The sequence below is a fragment of the Pollachius pollachius genome (genome assembly GCF_949987615.1).
Source record: "Pollachius pollachius genome assembly, contig: scaffold_27, whole genome shotgun sequence".
In the NCBI taxonomy this organism is placed as follows: Eukaryota; Metazoa; Chordata; class Actinopteri; order Gadiformes; family Gadidae; genus Pollachius; species Pollachius pollachius.
In genome coordinates, this window is record NW_027641399.1 from 199,722 (window position 1) to 216,464 (window position 16,743).

A 16,743-nucleotide genomic window follows, 5' to 3' on the forward strand; every position below is an offset into this window, starting at 1 on the left:
AGCCATTGATCTCGAGCAGAAAAATAAAAATGCTTACAGCACCTGGTATTCCCAGGCGGTCACCCATCCAAGTACTAACCAGGCCCGACCCTGCTTAGCTTCCGAGATCAGACGAGATCGGGCGTGATCAGGGTGGTATGGCCGTACGCAAATGTTCCCGGGTCCATACTACGTTTTATTCTGCAGGAGCACAAAAGGACTGAGAGCGCTGCCGTGGCCAGAGACGGGACTTGTACAGAAACAATTATTAGATCCATAATGAAGGAAAGCAATGCATAAAGACTTTATTCCATACTCAAAGTACCATATCAAAACGCAATGCAATACACTGCGTGTGCGGTTGAGTGATCTTTTGAAGAAATGTAGCGTTGCAACACCAGGGATAGACTGCAATGTATCTCTGTCGTTGCAGCCCTCTGATGCTCCCTGCTGCCGGCGTCACAACAGTGTCTGCATTTTTCACAAATAGAGTTTGGAGAGACGTTGTCAGTGTCTGTATGTTGCTTAAATTCTCCCAAACAGTGGGCGCTAAAGATCAGGGCACGGCAGACCATTGCAGCCATTGATCTCGAGCAGAAAAATAAATATGCTTACAGCACCTGGTATTCCCAGGCGGTCACCCATCCAAGTACTAACCAGGCCCGACCCTGCTTAGCTTCCGAGATCAGACGAGATCGGGCGTGATCAGGGTGGTATGGCCGTACGCAAATGTTACCGGGTCCATACTACCTTTTATTCAGCAGGAGCACAAAAGGACTGAGAGCGCTGCCGTGGCCAGAGACGGGACTTGTACAGAAACAATGATTAGATCCATAATGAAGGAAAGCAATGCATAAAGACTTTATTCCATACTCAAAGTACCATATGAAAACGCAATGCAATACACTGCGTGTGCGGTTGAGTGATCTTTTGAAGAAATGTAGCGTTGCAACACCAGGGATAGACTGCAATGTATCTCTGTCGTTGCAGCCCTCTGATGCTCCCTGCTGCCGGCGTCACAACAGTGTCTGCATTTTTCACAAATAGAGTTTGGAGAGACGTTGTCAGTGTCTGTATGTTGCTTAAATTCTCCCAAACAGTGGGCGCTAAAGATCAGGGCACGGCAGACCATTGCAGCCATTGATCTCGAGCAGAAAAATAAAAATGCTTACAGCACCTGGTATTCCCAGGCGGTCACCCATCCAAGTACTAACCAGGCCCGACCCTGCTTAGCTTCCGAGATCAGACGAGATAGGGCGTGATCAGGGTGGTATGGCCGTACGCAAATGTTACCGGGTCCATACTACGTTTTATTCAGCAGGAGCACAAAAGGACTGAGAGCGCTGCCGTGGCCAGAGACGGGACTTGTACAGAAACAATGATTAGATCCATAATGAAGGAAAGCAATGCATAAAGACTTTATTCCATACTCAAAGTATCATATCAAAACGCAATGCAATACACTGCGTGTGCGGTAGAGTGATCTTTTGAAGAAATGTAGCGTTGCAACCCCAGGGATAGACTGCAATGTATCTCTGTCGTTGCAGCCCTCTGATGCTCCCTGCTGCCGGCGTCACAACAGTGTCTGCATTTTTCACAAATAGAGTTTGGAGAGACGTTGTCAGTGTCTGTATGTTGCTCAAATTCTCCCAAACAGTGGGCGCTAAAGATCAGGGCACGGCAGACCATTGCAGCCATTGATCTCGAACAGAAAAATAAATATGCTTACAGCACCTGGTATTCCCAGGCGGTCACCCATCCAAGTACTAACCAGGCCCGACCCTGCTTAGCTTCCGAGATCAGACGAGATCGGGCGTGATCAGGGTGGTATGGCCGTACGCAAATGTTACCGGGTCCATACTACCTTTTATTCAGCAGGAGCACAAAAGGACTGAGAGCGCTGCCGTGGCCAGACACAGGACTTGTACAGAAACAATGATTAGATCCATAATGAAGGAAAGCAATGCATAAAGACTTTATTCCATACTCAAAGTACCATATGAAAACGCAATGCAATACACTGCGTGTGCGGTTGAGTGATCTTTTGAAGAAATGTGGCGTTGCGACACCAGGGATAGACTGCAATGTATCTCTGTCGTTGCAGCCCTCTGATGCTCCCTGCTGCCGGCGTCACAACAGTGTCTGCATTTTTCACAAATAGAGTTTGGAGAGACGTTGTCAGTGTCTGTATGTTGCTTAAATTCTCCCAAACAGTGGGCGCTAAAGATCAGGGCACGGCAGACCATTGCAGCCATTGATCTCGAGCAGAAAAATAAATATGCTTACAGCACCTGGTATTCCCAGGCGGTCACCCATCCAAGTACTAACCAGGCCCGACCCTTCTTAGCTTCCGAGATCAGACGAGATCGGGCGTGTTCAGGGTGGTATGGCCGTAAGCGAGTATAGCCGCATCCAAAGTAGCTTTTAAACAGCAGGAGCACATAAGGACTGAGAGCGCTGCCGTGACCATAGACCAGACTTGTACAGAAACAATTATTAGATCAATAATGAAGGAAAGCAATGAATGAATACTTTATTCCGGACTCAAAGTACCATATCAAAACGCAATGCAATACACCGAGTTGGCGTGTGTGCTCGTTTGCGTGAACCTTTGAAGAAACATAGCGTTTCAAACGCTGCGATGGACTGCAGCAGGTCAAGCGAAGCAGTCATTCATAGCTCTTATTTCTTTACAACAACATGATCAGGGGAGAGCGCGAAAGCAGTCCCCCACTACCAGAAATTATGCAATCGAGATTCCCACATTTGGGGAATTCGCACGGGTCAGCAACAGCCGCAGTGCAATGACCGAGCCTCACCATGGGTGAACCACCTTCTTGATCATGGTATCTCCCTTGCCAGGTAAGTATGATTAGTACTCGTTTAGATGGGCTGAACGCTGCCCACGCGTGTTCCCTTGGAGAACGGTTGCAAAGAATTCGGAGATGTCTAGACTTTAAAGTCCGTGTTGCAGGGTTTATTTTCCAACAAGTGTGTGCAATTTGCTTGTTCTTAATACAGATTTAAACTGTTATCCATTTTATTTCATGTTGTTAGGTATCACAAAACGGAATGTAATACGACAAAGTAGGTACTATTTTAGCGGTTTGCAATTGATTCTCTTTTCCCCCAGGATAATTAAATATGTTCTATTATTTGCCATGCGGAGCCAGCCAGTCCTGTGCACGTATGCAAATGAGCCATGTGCACCTAACAGAAGAATGACGTAATGTTGAGAACGAGTCATACTAAAAAGGGAGAGCAATCGACAGCTAAACCAGACTGTATCAATCACACACTTTGGGTCCATTCTAACTTATGATAAGAGGCTAGTCTTTAAATCTTTGCAGTGACTGAATGTTTATGATAAAACGGATTGTTTTGCATTCGATGAGTGTGTGCGACTGTGCGTTTGTCATTTCCGGCTTCGGCATACCGCATGGTAATGAAGGCCTCGTGGTGAGTTGCTTTCTTAGTGAAGCAGCCTCGCCTTGGAGTTGGATGAGTTGGAGTGATATAAGTTGTCAGTGTCTGTATGTTGCTTAAATTCTCCCAAACAGTGGGCGCTAAGGATCAGGGCACGGCAGACCATTGCAGCCATTGATCTCGAGCAGAAAAATAAAAATGCTTACAGCACCTGGTATTCCCAGGCGGTCACCCATCTAAGTACTAACCAGGCCCGACCCTGCTTAGCTTCCGAGATCAGACGAGATCGGGCGTGATCAGGGTGGTATGGCCGTACGCAAATGTTACCGGGTCCATACTACCTTTTATTCAGCAGGAGCACAAAAGGACTGAGAGCGCTGCCGTGGCCAGAGACGGGACTTGTACAGAAACAATGATTAGATCCATAATGAAGGAAAGCAATGCATAAAGACTTTATTCCATACTCAAAGTACCATATGAAAACGCAATGCAATACACTGCGTGTGCGGTTGAGTGATCTTTTGAAGAAATGTAACGTTGCAACGCCAGGGATAGACTGCAATGCATCTCTGTCGTTGCAGCCCTCTGATGCTCCCTGCTGCCGGCGTCACAACAGTGTCTGCGTGTTTCACAAATAGAGTTTGGAGAGACGTTGTCGGTGTCTGTATGTTGCTTATATTCTCCCAAACAGTGGGCGCTAAGGATCAGGGCACGGCAGACCATTGCAGCCATTGATCTCGAGCAGAAAAATAAAAATGCTTACAGCACCTGGTATTCCCAGGCGGTCACCCATCCAAGTACTAACCAGGCCCGACCCTGCTTAGCTTCCGAGATCAGACGAGATCGGGCGTGTTCAGGGTGGTATGGCCGTAAGCGAGTATTGTCGCATCCAAAGTAGCTTTTAAACAGCAGGAGCACATAAGGACTGAGAGCGCTGCAGTAGCCAGAGACGGGACTTGTACAGAAACAATGATTAGATCCATAATGAAGGAAAGCAATGCATAAAGACTTTATTCCAGACTCAATGTACCATATCAAAACGTAATGCAATACACTGCGTGTGCGGTTGAGTGATCTTTTGAAGAAATGTAGCGTTGCAACACCAGGGATGGACTGCAATGTATCTCTGTCGTTGCAGCCCTCTGATGCTCCCTGCTGCCGGCGTCACAACAGTGTCTGCATGTTTCACAAATAGAGTTTGGAGAGATGTTGTCAGTGTCTGTATGTTGCTTAAATTCTCCCAAACAGTGGGCGCTAAAGATCAGGGCACGGCAGACCATTGCAGCCATTGATCTCGAGCAGAAAAATAAATATGCTTACAGCACCTGGTATTCCCAGGCGGTCAACCATCCAAGTACTAACCAGGCCCGACCCCGCTTAGCTTCCGAGATCAGACGAGATCGGGCGTGATCAGGGTGGTATGGCCGTACGCAAATGTTACCGGGTCCATACTACCTTTTATTCAGCAGGAGCACAAAAGGACTGAGCGCTGCCGTGGCCAGAGACGGGACTTGTACAGAAACAATGATTAGATCCATAATGAAGGAAAGCAATGCATAAAGACTTTATTCCATACTCAAAGTACCATATGAAAACGCAATGCAATACACTGCGTGTGCGGTTGAGTGATCTTTTGAAGAAATGTAGCGTTGCAACACCAGGGATAGACTGCAATGTATCTCTGTCGTTGCAGCCCTCTGATGCTCCCTGCTGCCGGCGTCACAACAGTGTCTGCATTTTTCACAAATAGAGTTTGGAGAGACGTTGTCAGTGTCTGTATGTTGCTTAAATTCTCCCAAACAGTGGGCGCTAAAGATCAGGGCACGGCAGACCATTGCAGCCATTGATCTCGAGCAGAAAAAAAAAAAGCTTACAGCACCTGGTATTCCCAGGCGGTCTCCCATCCAAGTACTAACCAGGCCCGACCCTGCTTAGCTTCCGAGATCAGACGAGATCGGGCGTGTTTTTTTTTTTTTTTCTTTTATTATCAACATTAGTCCAATTTTATATACAAAACATTCATATTAATAGCACAGAGAAAAATAAACAGCTGAGGAAGCCTTTCTTCACTGCAAATAAACCAACGACAACAAAATGCAATTCAAAAATTGAACATAAGTTTCCCGTCATTCATCACAGAAATGAACTTGCATCCATTAATAAAGGTTTGAAATTCCATCTTTTTGCATTTATATATCCAGAAGATATCTTTCTTCAACTCAGCTTCAAAATAAGGCCATACATCTCTGTGTTTTCCCTCAAAATGTGCTAGGTTTCTTCTCAGCCATATAGCGTATCTTGCATGACTTACAACGTAATTTAACATATTCACGTTAACTCCTTCTTTCTTTTCCCACACCCCAAATAGAAATATCTTTTTCCACTCCATACCCTCAATATACTCCCTCCCCCAGTGCTCATGCAGGAATCTTTTCAATTTCAAAAAAAACATCTTCAACTTGTCACACTCATAATACAGGTGCATTAATGTCTCTGGATCAATTGCACATACATCACATTCCCTCTTTACATTTCTATTTATTTGGTGTATCACCACATTTGTGAACATCCTATTATGTCTAAATTTAAAATCATGATTCTGGCATTCTATACTATTGTTCTTTACAATCCAATTTTTCCATATTTCCTTTCCCTTCATACCTGGAAACACCTTTTCCCAAACCTTTTCGGAAGCAGGTTCTTTAAGCTCTTCCTTAATCAGCATGTTGTAACAGTCCTTTACTTTTAGATTGCGTAGTACTATTTTTTTCCCATTCTTTTCTGTATATAACTCTGGAAACGTTATTTTTCTGTCTGTTACCACGTTATTTTCTATTTGTCTGACCCATTCCGTCGGTATGCTTTCTTTTATTTTATCATACGTATTGACAATACTACTTTCACTCGTGTCTTCATCGTACTCCTGTACTGTATCTATAATCGCCTGGTCTCTAAGGAATCCAGGTATGAATTCGTATATGTAATCCTTAATTTGCCTTAATCCTGCATAGAAGAATTTTTTCTCCCATAGCATGTTATTGTTCTTTGTTATTATTGGATTACACCATACCGGTTGATTTATTATTTGACTAAGTTTGTTACATTCATACTTAATGTTGACTCTGTATTTGCCCCATGCTTCAAACACTTCTTTATAAAATGGAGGTACTTTTTCATACATAGTATTTTTCATTATCATAATTAATCCATTTTCTTCACACCTTCCGTTTTTATGCAAATATTCCTTGAAAACATTTTTCCATCCGTAATCCACCCTGTCATGCATATACTTTTTGACAGTCTTGATTCTTATTGCTTTTTTCTTTATATTTAAATCCACCAGTTTCAGTCCTCCTTCTTCATATTTCCCTATCAGGGTTTTATGTGCTATTCTAGCTGGTTTCCCCTCCCATATGTAGTTATTAATTATACTGTTTAGTTCTTTGTGCACCCACTCTGGCATGTCTATCACGGTCATTGCATATACAACCTTGGATAATATCAGAGCATTTATCACCACAACCTTCCCCTTCAATTTCAATCTCCTTGGCCTCCACGCATTTAATGTGTTTTTCACTTTGTTTATAACCCCGTTCCACGTCTCGTCTCTAGCCTCCTTTTCTTTCACTCCAATATGTATCCCCAATATTTTTATATAATCATTTGCAATTCTAAAAGGCATGCTACAACCAATCTGGTTTACATTCCCAACGTACATTATTTCAGTTTTATCTATATTTACCTTAGCCCCTGATGCTTTTCCATATATTTCTATTTTTTCCATTATCCTTTTCACGCCATTCATATTTTTCACCGTACATGTGGTATCATCAGCATATTGTTGAATTTTGCTTTCTCCCCCATTTGGCAATTGGATCCCCTCAATTTCTTTATCCTTTTTTATCATTTCAGCCAGACTTTCCGCAGTTAAGCTGTATAATACAGCAGATAGTGGACACCCTTGCCTTACAGATCTCTCAAGCGGAAAAGGATCCGTTATAGCGCCATTTATTTTAACGCTGCTTGTTGCATTCCTATATAACAGTTTTATCCAATTTATCATTCTCTCTCCGAACCCAAACTTCTCCAATGTGCAAAAAAGGAAACTGTGCTCAACCCTGTCAAAGGCTTTATTCAAGTCCACACTTAAAATAATTCCCCCGACTTTGCCCATGTACTCTACCGTGTCCCTTATTGTGCTAATGATGTCTGATATGTCCCTCCCTGGTATCCCGTACGCCTGTGTTGATGATATGACTGTTGGTGCCGCCGTTTTTATTCTGTTTGCTAATACCTTTGCTAAAATTTTGTAATCTGTGTTTAGTAAGCTTAGTGGTCTGTAGTTCTCTAGTTTTCTTCTGCCTCCCTTGTTTTTATATAGTACCGTTATTAATCCTGTTGCAAGTGACTCTGGTATCTCCTGTTCCTTTTCCATCTCTGCATAGATCCTATTTAATATAGGGATCAGAATTTCTATAAACGTTTTGTAAAACTCACTCGTAAGGCCATCTGTCCCTGGACTTTTATTGGTTTTTAAGGACATTATTGCTTCTTTTATTTCTATGTCTTTTATATTATCATCACACATACATTTCTCGTCTTCTGTGATTGTTTTGTTAATATCACTTAATACTAGGTCTATATCTTCCTTATTTGTATTCCCTTTTTTGAATAGATTTTTATAAAATGTCCCAACCGTATCAATAATGTCTACAAAATCATTTATTGTCTCTCCATCTTCATTTTCCAACTCTTCGATATATACCCTTTCTTGTTTTCTTTTTTCCAGTCCCAAAAAATAACCTGTGCATTTCTCTCCCCTCATTGCATATTTTGCCTTACTCCTTGTTATTGCCCCCTCACATTGATTCCGCTCATAAGAGTCCAATTTCGATTTTACCTTTAAATATTTCTCTATACTATGATTTGGATCCTTATCCACTCTCTCAGCCTCTTCTGCCAGCGCATCCGTCAAGCCTTTTACTTTTTCTCTTTCTTTAAAGTTCCGGAACTTCGCATATCGAATGCTTATTGTTTTTATCTTTTGCTTTAGTCTTTCCCACCATGATCCCTTATTTCTGCACACTTCCATGTTATTTTTTTCTTGTTCTATACAGGCCACTACTTTGTTTCTATACCTCTCTTCCGCAAGCAGACTGCTGTTGAGGCACCATACTCCTCCTCCCCTTCTTTCCAACCCACTACCAACCTCTAACGACAGAATGGCATGGTCACTAAACGATGTGAAGTTATACTTCATTTTTTTTAGATATTTTACAATGCTCTGTTTTGCAACACAGAGATCAATTCGACTCTGCTTTAATTCCCCCATTACCATTTGTCTCCTCGAGTATTCCCGCTTGTTTGGGTTTTCATTCCTCCATATATCAATTAACTGTCTTTCCTCCATCATTTTTAGAAAAACCTTTCTTGACGTGTCGCTCTTAAATTCTTTCCCTCTCGCTAAATCCAGCCTTGTACTTTTTAAATTAAAATCTCCCACTATAATACAGTTTCCCACACACCATTTCCCCAAACCCAAGAAAAACACCTTCCTATCCGTTTCTATATTTGGCGCATATACATTAATCAGTCGATACACTATATTTTTGTATTTGAATTCTATTATTATTATTCTTCCCGTTTTATCGCTGTAGAGTTCTTTTATGTTTTGTACAATATCATTTTTTATCAAAATTGCTACACCACAAGATCTCTCTGTACCATTATTTACATATACCGTGTCTTTCCATTTTATTTTTATATCCTTCATGATATTGTCTGTCCAGTTGGTTTCTTGCAGACATAATATATCATTATTCTTACATTTGACTAATAGTTTTTCCAATTTGCTTTGATTTCGTAAACCATTTGTGTTAAATGAGATTAAGCTAAACATTAGACATAAGGTGATTATTGTTTCATTTCTAACCTTCATTTTTTTTCGTACCTTTCTTTTTTGCTGCTACCATTCTTTCCTTCTTGGCTTTCCTTTTCTTCACCAGCTCTGCCTTTCTGTCCTTTCCGTCCATGGGTTCGTCAGTCTCGGACACCGACCCAACGTCCATTTCCTCCATCCAGCTCTTCCTTATTTGGTCCCGCTCCTCCTCTGGGGTTTCCTCGATCTCCCCCTCCGACAACATGCCTTCCGCGTTGTCCTCTCCAACTCCTCTCTGACTTCCTCTACCAACCAGGGTGCGTTCATGGGCAACTTTCGACACCAGGTCCCCAGGGGTACCTTCACCTACTCCTAGCCCAATCGCTCCCCCGGTTGGTGGATCCTCTGGCTGGACGACGTCGTCCAGAGTGCTGCAGAGTGGCTCCATTTCTGCTGCTGCCGGCGCCACCGCCGCCGTATCCGCTTCCACCACCGCTGCTGACACCTCCGCAGCCTCCTCCGCCAGCACCACTGCTGCCGCCGTCGCTTCACCGTCCCGCTGCCCTTCCTGGTTCTCATTTGCTCGGTCTCCTCCTCTCCCGTTACGCGTCGGGCAGTCCCGCGCGTAGTGCCCCTGCATCTGGCATCTGTGACACGTGAAATGTGGGCAGTCCCTCAAGATGTGTCCTGGTTTTATGCACATCCGACATACTCTGACTTGTCGGTCATGAATTACTCTGAAGAATTCTGTGCCTTCCAATGTGTCAAATTTCGTTGAGTACGGCAGTGATTTCACCGTCTCTGTGAATTGTACTTTCAGAAATCTTGTCCCGTCTGCTATGTCCGTCCCAGGCCACATCCTTCTCTTTATCGGGGAGACAGCTTTCACTCCCCACTCGTACAGTTTCGCCAGGATCACCTCATCAGGCACATATGTCGGAAGGTTTAAAAAGGAGACAACCAGCTCATTGTTTGCCATCTCCTTGACAAACACTAAACTGTCTTTTATTTTTAACCCATCACACAATTTCTCCTTTCCATCTTCATTCTCCATCGTTATTTCATATTTTTTCGGTGCTTTAAATTGGCAGCCGACTACCACCCCACATATCTTCTTGATTTCTTTCAGTAATTCCATCATTGACACGTCTTCTTCCCCAACAATCTCCACAGCAACTGTCAGCCTCTTCTCAAAAGTTTGTGTCTTACTTTTGTCCGAAGCATTCCTGCCATTGTCCGTGATCCTTCTCGTAACCGTTTCCCTTCCAATGTCGGCATTCGTTGTCGGTTGCTGCGTCTTGCTGCTGTCCATGATCCTGCTCGTAGTCGTGGTCTTTCCATGGTCTGTGTTCTTGGGCGATATCTGCTCCATGCCTTTGTCCATATTCTGTGTCGTTGTGTGTACCGGTCCGCTTTCAGTTGCCGTGTGATCCGTCCTACTCCTCTCTACTCGCTCTCTCCTATCCATTTCGTCGCTCATTCAACACACACACAAACAAAAAGGACGTTCCCCCGAACAGCAAGCTGCTGGGGGAGTAAAGCTAAAACAAAAAGTAAACTAAACTCACTCACTGTCAATCTAACACAAATAAAATAAATTTCACCTTCTCTCTCCACTTGCTCTCTCTGCTCATTCACTATCTGGCTTCGCACCTGAACGGTATCAAGCGTGATCAGGGTGGTATGGCCGTACGCAAATGTTACCGGGTCCATACTACCTTTTATTCAGCAGGAGCACAAAAGGACTGAGAGCGCTGCCGTGGCCAGAGACGGGACTTGTACAGAAACAATGATTAGATCCATAATGAAGGAAAGCAATGCATAAAGACTTTATTCCATACTCAAAGTACCATATGAAAACGCAATGCAATACACTGCGTGTGCGGTTGAGTGATCTTTTGAAGAAATGTAACGTTGCAACACCAGGGATAGACTGCAATGTATCTCTGTCGTTGCAGCCCTCTGATGCTCCCTGCTGCCGGCGTCACAACAGTGTCTGCATGTTTCACAAATAGAGTTTGGAGAGACGTTGTCGGTGTCTGTATGTTGCTTATATTCTCCCAAACAGTGGGCGCTAAGGATCAGGGCACGGCAGACCATTGCAGCCATTGATCTCGAGCAGAAAAATAAAAATGCTTACAGCACCTGGTATTCCCAGGCGGTCACCCATCCAAGTACTAACCAGGCCCGACCCTGCTTAGCTTCCGAGATCAGACGAGATCAGGCGTCATCAGGGTGGTATGGCCGTACGCAAATGTTACCGGGTCCATACTACCTTTTATTCAGCAGGAGCACAAAAGGACTGAGAGCGCTGCCGTGGCCAGAGACGGGACTTGTACAGAAACAATGATTAGATCCATAATGAAGGAAAGCAATGCATAAAGACTTTATTCCAGACTCAAAGTATCATATCAAAACGCAATGCAATACACTGCGTGTGCGGTTGAGTGATCTTTTGAAGAAATGTTGCGTTGCAACACCAGGGATAGACTGCAATGTATCTCTGTCGTTGCAGCCCTCTGATGCTCCCTGCTGCCGGCGTCACAACAGTGTCTGCATTTTTCACAAATAGAGTCTGTCGAGACGTTGTCAGTGTCTGTATGTTGCTTAAATTCTCCCAAACAGTGGGCGCTAAAGATCAGGGCACGGCAGACCATTGCAGCCATTGATCTCGAGCAGAAAAATAAATATGCTTACAGCACCTGGTATTCCCAGGCGGTCACCCATCCAAGTACTAACCAGGCCCGACCCTGCTTAGCTTCCGATATCAGACGAGATCGGGCGTGATCAGTGTGGTATGGCCGTACGCAAATGTTAACGGGTCCATACTACCTTTTATTCAGCAGGAGCACAAAAGGACTGAGAGCGCTGCCGTGGCCAGAGACGGGACTTGTACAGAAACAATGATTAGATCCATAATGAAGGAAAGCAATGCATAAAGACTTTATTCCATACTCAAAGTACCATATCAAAACGCAATGCAATACACTGCGTGTGCGGTTGAGTGATCTTTTGAAGAAATGTAGCGTTGCAACACCAGGGATAGACTGCAATGTATCTCTGTCGTTGCAGCCCTCTGATGCTCCCTGCTGCCGGCGTCACAACAGTGTCTGCATTTTTCACAAATAGAGTTTGGAGAGACGTTGTCAGTGTCTGTATGTTGCTTAAATTCTCCCAAACAGTGGGCGCTAAAGATCAGGGCACGGCAGACCATTGCAGCCATTGATCTCGAGCAGAAAAAAAAAAAGCTTACAGCACCTGGTATTCCCAGGCGGTCTCCCATCCAAGTACTAACCAGGCCCGACCCTGCTTAGCTTCCGAGATCAGACGAGATCGGGCGTGTTCAGGGTGGTATGGCCGTAAGCGAGTATTGCCGCATCCAAAGTAGCTTTTAAACAGCAGGAGCACATAAGGACTGAGAGCGCTGCCGTGACCATAGACCAGACTTGTACAGAAACAATTATTAGATCAATAATGAAGGAAAGCAATGAATGAATACTTTATTCCGGACTCAAAGTACCATATCAAAACGCAATGCAATACACCGAGTTGGCGTATGTGTTCGTTTGCGTGAACCTTTGAAGAAACATAGCGTTTCAAACGCTGCGATGGACTGCAGCAGGTCAAGCGAAGCAGTCATTCATAGCTCTTATTTCTTTACAACAACATGATCAGGGGAGAGCGCGAACGCAGTCCCCCACTACCAGAAATTATGCAATCGAGATTCCCACATTTGGGGAATTCGCACGGGTCAGCAACAGCCACAGTGCAATGGCCGAGCCTCACCATGGGTGAACCACCTTCTTGATCATGGTATCTCCCTTGCCAGGTAAGTATGATTAGTACTCGTTCAGATGGGCTGAACTCTGCCCACTCGTGTTCCCTTGGAGAACGGTTGCAAAGAATTCGGAGATGTCTAGACTTTAAAGTCCGTGTTGCAGGGTTTATTTTCCAACAAGTGTGTGCAATTTGCTTGTTCTTAATACAGATTTAAACTGTTATCCATTTTATTTCATGTTGTTAGGTATCACAAAACGGAATGTAATACGACAAAGTAGGTACTATTTTAGCGGTTTGCAATTGATTCTCTTTTCCCCCAGGATAATTAAATATGTTCTATTATTTGCCATGCGGAGCCAGCCAGTCCTGTGCACGTATGCAAATTAGCCATGTGCACCTAACAGAAGAATGACGTAATGTTGAGAACGAGTCATACTAAAAAGGGAGAGCAATCGACAGCTAAACCAGACTGTATCAATCACACACTTTGGGTCCATTCTAACTTATGATAAGAGGCTAGTCTTTAAATCTTTGCAGTGACTGAATGTTTATGATAAAACGGATTGTTTTGCATTCGATGAGTGTGTGCGACTGTGCGTTTGTCATTTCCGGCTTCGGCATACCGCATGGTAATGAAGGCCTCGTGGTGAGTTGCTTTCTTAGTGAAGCAGCCTCGCCATGGAGTTGGATGAGTTGGAGTGATATAAGTTGTCAGTGTCTGTATGTTGCTTAAATTCTCCCAAACAGTGGGCGCTAAGGATCAGGGCACGGCAGACCATTGCAGCCATTGATCTCGAGCAGAAAAATAAAAATGCTTACAGCACCTGGTATTCCCAGGCGGTCACCCATCCAAGTACTAACCAGGCCCGACCCTGCTTAGCTTCCGAGATCAGACGAGATCGGGCGTGATCAGGGTGGTATGGCCGTACGAAAATGTTATCGGGTCCATACTACCTTTTATTCAGCAGGAGCACAAAAGGACTGAGAGCGCTGCCGTGGCCAGAGACGGGACTTGTACAGAAACAATGATTAGATCCATAATGAAGGAAAGCAATGCATAAAGACTTTATTCCATACTCAAAGTACCATATGAAAACGCAATGCAATACACTGCGTGTGCGGTTGAGTGATCTTTTGAAGAAATGTAACGTTGCAACACCAGGGATAGACTGCAATGTATCTCTGTCGTTGCAGCCCTCTGATGCTCCCTGCTGCCGGCGTCACAACAGTGTCTGCATGTTTCACAAATAGAGTTTGGAGAGACGTTGTCGGTGTCTGTATGTTGCTTATATTCTCCCAAACAGTGGGCGCTAAGGATCAGGGCACGGCAGACCATTGCAGCCATTGATCTCGAGCAGAAAAATAAAAATGCTTACAGCACCTGGTATTCCCAGGCGGTCACCCATCCAAGTACTAACCAGGCCCGACCCTGCTTAGCTTCCGAGATCAGACGAGATCGGGCGTGATCAGGGTGGTATGGCCGTACGAAAATGTTATCGGGTCCATACTACCTTTTATTCAGCAGGAGCACAAAAGGACTGAGAGCGCTGCCGTGGCCAGAGACGGGACTTGTACAGAAACAATGATTCGATCCATAATGAAGGAAAGCAATGCATAAAGACTTTATTCCATACTCAAAGTACCATATGAAAACGCAATGCAATACACTGCGTGTGCGGTTGAGTGATCTTTTGAAGAAATGTAACGTTGCAACACCAGGGATAGACTGCAATGTATCTCTGTCGTTGCAGCCCTCTGATGCTCCCTGCTGCCGGCGTCACAACAGTGTCTGCATGTTTCACAAATAGAGTTTGGAGAGACGTTGTTGGTGTCTGTATGTTGCTTATATTCTCCCAAACAGTGGGCGCTAAGGATCAGGGCACGGCAGACCATTGCAGCCATTGATCTCGAGCAGAAAAATAAAAATGCTTACAGCACCTGGTATTCCCAGGCGGTCACCCATCCAAGAACTAACCAGGCCCGATCCCGCTTAGCTTCCGAGATCAGACGAGATCGGGCGTGATCAGGATGGTATGGCCGTACGCAAATGTTACCGGGTCCATACTACCTTTTATTCAGCAGGAGCACAAAAGGACTGAGAGCGCTGCCGTGGCCAGAGACGGGACTTGTACAGAAACAATGATTAGATCCATAATGAAGGAAAGCAATGCATAAAGACTTTATTCCATACTCAAAGTACCAGATGAAAACGCAATGCAATACACTGCATGTGCGGTTGAGTGATCTTTTGAAGAAATGTAGCGTTGCAACACCAGGGATAGACTGCAATGTATCTCTGTCGTTGCAGCCCTCTGATGCTCCCTGCTGCCGGCGTCACAACAGTGTCTGCATGTTTCACAAATAGAGTTTGGAGAGACGTTGTCAGTGTCTGTATGTTGCTTAAATTCTCCCAAACAGTGGGCGCTAAGGATCAGGGCACGGCAGACCATTGCAGCCATTGATCTCGAGCAGAAAAATAAAAATGCTTACAGCACCTGGTATTCCCAGGCGGTCACCCATCCAAGTACTAACCAGGCCCGACCCTGCTTAGCTTCCGAGATCAGACGAGATCGGGCGTGTTCAGGGTGGTATGGCCGTAAGCGAGTATAGCCGCATCCAAAGTAGCTTTTAAACAGCAGGAGCACATAAGGACTGAGAGCGCTGCCGTGACCATAGACCAGACTTGTACAGAAACAATTATTAGATCAATAATGAAGGAAAGCAATGAATGAATACTTTATTCCGGACTCAAAGTACCATATCAAAACGCAATGCAATACACCGAGTTGGCGTGTGTGCTCGTTTGCGTGAACCTTTGAAGAAACATAGCGTTTCAAACGCTGCGATGGACTGCAGCAGGTCAAGCGAAGCAGTCATTCATAGCTCTTATTTCTTTACAACAACATGATCAGGGGAGAGCGCGAACGCAGTCCCCCACTACCAGAAATTATGCAATCGAGATTCCCACATTTGGGGAATTCGCACGGGTCAGCAACAGCCGCAGTGCAATGGCCGAGCCTCACCATGGGTGAACCACCTTCTTGATCATGGTATCTCCCTTGCCAGGTAAGTATGATTAGTACTCGTTCAGATGGGCTGAACTCTGCCCACGCGTGTTCCCTTGGAGAACGGTTGCAAAGAATTCGGAGATGTCTAGACTTTAAAGTCCGTGTTGCAGGGTTTATTTTCCAACAAGTGTGTGCAATTTGCTTGTTCTTAATACAGATTTAAACTGTTATCCATTTTATTTCATGTTGTTAGGTATCACAAAACGGAATGTAATACGACAAAGTAGGTACTATTTTAGCGGTTTGCAATTGATTCTCTTTTCCCCCAGGATAATTAAATATGTTCTATTATTTGCCATGCGGAGCCAGCCAGTCCTGTGCACGTATGCAAATTAGCCATGTGCACCTAACAGAAGAATGACGTAATGTTGAGAACGAGTCATACTAAAAAGGGAGAGCAATCGACAGCTAAACCAGACTGTATCAATCACACACTTTGGGTCAATTCTAACTTATGATAAGAGGCTAGTCTTTAAATCTTTGCAGTGACTGAATGTTTATGATAAAACGGATTGTTTTGCATTCGATGAGTGTGTGCGACTGTGCGTTTGTCATTTCCGGCTTCGGCATACCGCATGGTAATGAAGGCCTCGTGGTGAGTTGCTTTCTTAG